Raw genomic sequence first — 4695 nt, 5'->3', positions numbered from 1 at the left:
AGGAGAAGCATAGGGCCTGCAAGGGTCTACACTAGGTCCTTTGCATGTATATTATAACTAGTAGCTTAGTATTTTTATGGGACTCCTAACTGTGAGAATGAGTGTGTCTCTAGCCCTTGCGCCTGATCTTAGACCTTTTTCTGCCTACTGAGTTGACATGTCCTACTTTGATATGGTAGCTTTTGTTTCATCTTATTAAGTTTTATTTTGTCATATTTGGTTGTTATCTGTTAGAAACCTGTTTTTTTTCCTAACAAGAGATGAAAGGGAGTAAAGCCAGAAAGGAGGGGAGGGTAAAGAAATGAGAGCAGAAGAAGGAAATGAAACTATAATCAGGATATATTGTATGAGAAAATAATCTATTTTCCTTTTTTTTCTTTTTTTGAACTTCTTAACACTTTATTAAGAAGAAATCTACATTAGTACTTCTATGTAAACAATGATGACAAAGCATCATGGAAAACAATACCATGGATCATATGTAGACAGTAACTTATATCATTCTTTATGCAATCAACATGCAATATTTAAGCAAAGTTTAATTCTTATTAAGCAAACTTTTTTCTATGAGTTTCCTTCTTTTTAATCTTTCTGTGTTCTTATAATTTTTTTTTAACTTTATGCAATTCTGCCTGGATAGCTTTACCTCTGAGGACTATCTCCTGTGGTTTTCTAAGATCAGCCAATGGTTGAACAAATTCTTTTCATCTTTGTAATACTTGTATTTTGTGGTATAACGCTTTGGTGTTTGATGAATCCCTTTCAAGAACCTCCAAACAACAGTTTATTGCTCTTTGCCAATTTGACATCTTGAATTTGCAACCACCAACACTCATTACACAGCTTACGGCTATATGCTGAAATCTGGATGTATCCGCTTTCTCAATAATAACCTTTGAATTATCCGTGTACATTAAAATCTTTGGGTACTTTTAATAATCATCTCCAATTCTGAGATTTGAAAAAGGTATTTCCAAAATTTTTTGAGTCTTACGCTATTAATAAAATTTTATCTACATTTTTTTAAATCTACATCTTCATCCTTGAGGAAATCTGGATGACTGTCACCAGAGTCATCTTTGGGAAATATTCCCCAGTCCTCCCATTTCAATACTCCACATTCAGCAAAGACAGTTTGACAGGTTTTTCAGCACTCACTTCTACATTTTCAAGCATCCTTGCCACAACTAGTGCTTTAATTACTCATCTAAATAACACACGTTTCCCATCCAACTATGGAGTTGGAACAGTTGTGAAAAAGAACTGAGAATCATTTGTATTGGAGCCTGCATTTGCCATGCTCAGCAAACCCTCAGATCAGGCTTACAGTGAAAACTTTCATCTTCAGATTTTTCATTACAAATACCTTCTCCTCCTATGCTCTTCTGATTTGAGAAGTCTCCACCATAAAACATAAATTTCTTAATAATTCAGTGGAAAGAGTATCCTTTGAAGTTGGGAGGCTTCCCAGTGGCAGATCCACTGCTCCTCTCTTCTTTATACAATGAGTGAAAATTTCCTGTAGCTCTAGAGCCATATGTGAAAACAAATCCAAAATGATTCTGCCAACTCACCCCCCCCCAGCTGATGTCCTTGTCAAAGAAGACCTGTAGATTCTTGGGATTGGAAGGCTTGGCTGGCAGGGACAGGTGTGACATCTTGGATACACACATTGCTAAACAGAAAAAGGGCACCTTGAAAGCAAGGGGGGCTACAAAATCTATTTTCAATAAAAGAAAAAAATATCAGAGGGTATAGAGGACACCAAGCACCAAGGAATTAAGGTCTTCTAAGCACAGCACAATATAGACACTATGACTGCAACCACAAACCAGTACAGGTATGGGCCAAAATAGTCTCAGTGCTGAAGAAGGAAGTGGATATAGCCCCTATACCCAAACTCCTAAAACTGTCTTCAATTGGTAACTGAAAATAAATTTAAAATAAATTTACAAAAATAGTTTTCTCCAAGGGGGTCTCACTGGGTTTACAAATCATTCTTATGTGTAGACCCCATGTGGTGTGGAATAATCTTTCTGTACACTGTATGAATATATGTCACTGTGACTGGTTTAATAAATAAACTGATGGGACACTAGCTGAATAGGATAAAGTTAGGCAAGCCAAACTGACAATGATGAGATGAGGAAGGGCAGAGACAGAGGAGTCACCAGCCAGACAGGGAATGAGTCAGATACACAAAATGGAATGAGGTAAAAACCCACGAGGATTGGGGCAGCATGTTGGTTAACAGAAATGGTTTAAGTTGTAAGAGAAAGTTAGTAACAAGTCTGAGCTATTGGATGAGAATTTATAATTAACACAAGCCTCAATGTATTTATTTGAGAATGGCTGCAGGATGATGGAAATCAGTGTGGAGGTCTAACAGAAGATGAAAATAGATCTATACTACTCTTTGGCATATACCCAGTACATCGTATTGCAAAACTACTAGCTCACCTATGTTCATTGCTGCTCTTCTCACAATAGCCACAAAATAAATAGTTTAGATGTATACATAATGAATACGGGACATTTACACAATGGAATACTCTTCAGCTTTAAGAAGAATAGCAGTTATGAAATTTGTAGTTAAATGGATGAAGTTAAAAACAACCATACTAAGGTAACTTAGACACAGAAAGACAAACATTGTTTCTCTTTTATATGGATATCATCTTTCATGCTTTTGACATGTGTATTTATGTAACATGGGGGAGGGGGGCTGCTTGTTTGTGTTTCTGTCCTGTCTGGCCCTCTAGCTGTTTAGTCCCAGAGAAAAATCACCCTGAAATCTCTGTAAGTTATAAATGCTGATTGGCCCATTAGGTCAGGCTACTTATTGACTAACTCTTACATCTTGATTAACCCATTTTTCTGATCTATTTTAGCCATGTGGCTCAGTACCTTTTTCAGTGGGGCAGCTTACATCCTGCTGCTTCGGTGATCTCGGCAGGAGTGGGAGGAATCAACTTCCTCCTCCCCAGAATTCTCCTGCTCTCTTTGCATCATTTCCACTTCCTGTCTGGTTTTCCTGCCTACACCTCCTGCCTGGCCAATCAGCGTTTATTTAAAACATGATTGACAGAGTACAGACAATTCTCCCCCACCACTTCCCCCTCTTTTTTTTTTAAAAAAAAAAGAAAAACAAAGGAAAATATCCATAGTCCATTTTTGGGAATGTAGGTGTAGTATTCCAGACTACTTCCAGCTGGTTGGGGGCACTGATAATCTTATGGGAACCTAAAGAAAATTTAGAGTTATGATCAAGTCCTGACTGAAGTATCTTGTGAGTCTTGATCATCTCAGGCAGCAGTCTTGAACCTGTTCTGGATGAAGAACTCAGACATTTGTGCCATCTGTTCCTACTGGAGATTTCTCAGGTGGTCTCCCTTGGCCAAAGATGATTTTTCTTAACTCTGAATAAATATAGAGCCTCTCATTTTCTGTGAAAACAAAAGTAAAATCTCTTCTCCAAAGTAACATACCTTTTGACTTCAGTTTTAAAGCCAAGGTATTTTCAAAATACCTTTCTTGGATTGATTCTGCAGCATTTATAAGCAAGTATCTTTTAGCAGCTGTTGCTCCTTCCTCAGCATTCAAACAATTCAAAGAGAGCATAATAGCATACAGTATCAAGATTCTCTGTGTATTTTCCATCTTTACGTGGCTTTATTTTTAACCTCTATTTCTTTTATTTTTACTTTTAACTTTTGGCTTTCTGAGACAGGTTCTCTGCACATCTTTGTCCTGGAACTCCCTCTGTAGACCAGGTTATCTTTGAACTCCCAGAGATCCGTCTGTCTCTGCCTCCCAGGCTACTCGTTCTTTCTCTTTTTCTTTTCCTTTTTCTTTTTTTTTTTACTCTGAGAACTTTAACCTTTAGCCTGTATATATTTTTAACACAATGTAAACCATTTAGAGGTTTTCTTAATCTTTGAATCTCTCTTTACTGTATATATCTCTTTTTCTGACCACATGGGTCTTTAATTTGCTAAGGAATATGGAGAAAACAACACTCAAAATCTCCTGTGGCTTTTCAAGGTCCTTGCCAGGAAGCAAGCTGCAACATTGTATCCATAGTCGGACTGCCTGAAAGTCAAGAGTTTTCCCTGGCAGGGCGGCCCAGAAAGCCGGCATTTTAAAACAGCTCAGCTTTTTTCCTGCTATGGCTGAAAACTGAAAAGCTTTACTCCAATCTTTCCCAAACTTTCTCAGACTTTCTGTGGATTCAGTTATCCACATGGGCGCCATTATGTAACATGGAGGGGGCCTGTTTGTTGGGGGTTTTTCTGTCATGCCCGGCCCCCCAGCCGGCAAGCCCAAAGAAAATCACACAAAGATCTCTATTAGTTAGAAATGCTGATTGGCCCATTAGGTCAGGCTACTTATTGGCTAACTCTTACATCTTGATTAACCCATTTTTCTGATCTATTTTAGCCATGTGGCTCAGTACCTTTTTCAGTGGGGCAGCTTACATCCTGCTGCTTCGGTGATCTGGGCAGGAGTGGGAGGAATCAACTTCCTCCTCCCCAGAATTCTCCTGCTCTCCTTGCATCATTTCCACTTCCTGTCTGGTTTTCCTGCCTACACCTCCTGCCTGGCTAATCAGCGTTTCTTTAAAACATGATTGACAGAGTACAGACAATTCTCCCGCACCGTATTTAATTTAAAATACTCATAAATGAACATAGT

At 38.3% G+C, this 4695-nt stretch overlaps 1 pseudogene; it reads right to left on the bottom strand.

Moving 5' to 3' along the window:
* Positions 1 to 548: 548 nt before the first annotated feature.
* Positions 549 to 1658, bottom strand: LOC125401405 (peptidyl-prolyl cis-trans isomerase D pseudogene; annotated as a pseudogene).
* Positions 1659 to 4695: the final 3037 nt, after the last annotated feature.

Source organism: Myodes glareolus, chromosome 4 (assembly GCF_982192425.1).
Source record: "Myodes glareolus chromosome 4, mMyoGla1.1, whole genome shotgun sequence".
Taxonomy (NCBI): domain Eukaryota; kingdom Metazoa; phylum Chordata; class Mammalia; order Rodentia; family Cricetidae; genus Myodes; species Myodes glareolus.
Note: the sequence above shows the minus strand (reverse complement) of the source record. Positions and strands in the feature narration are given on the sequence as shown.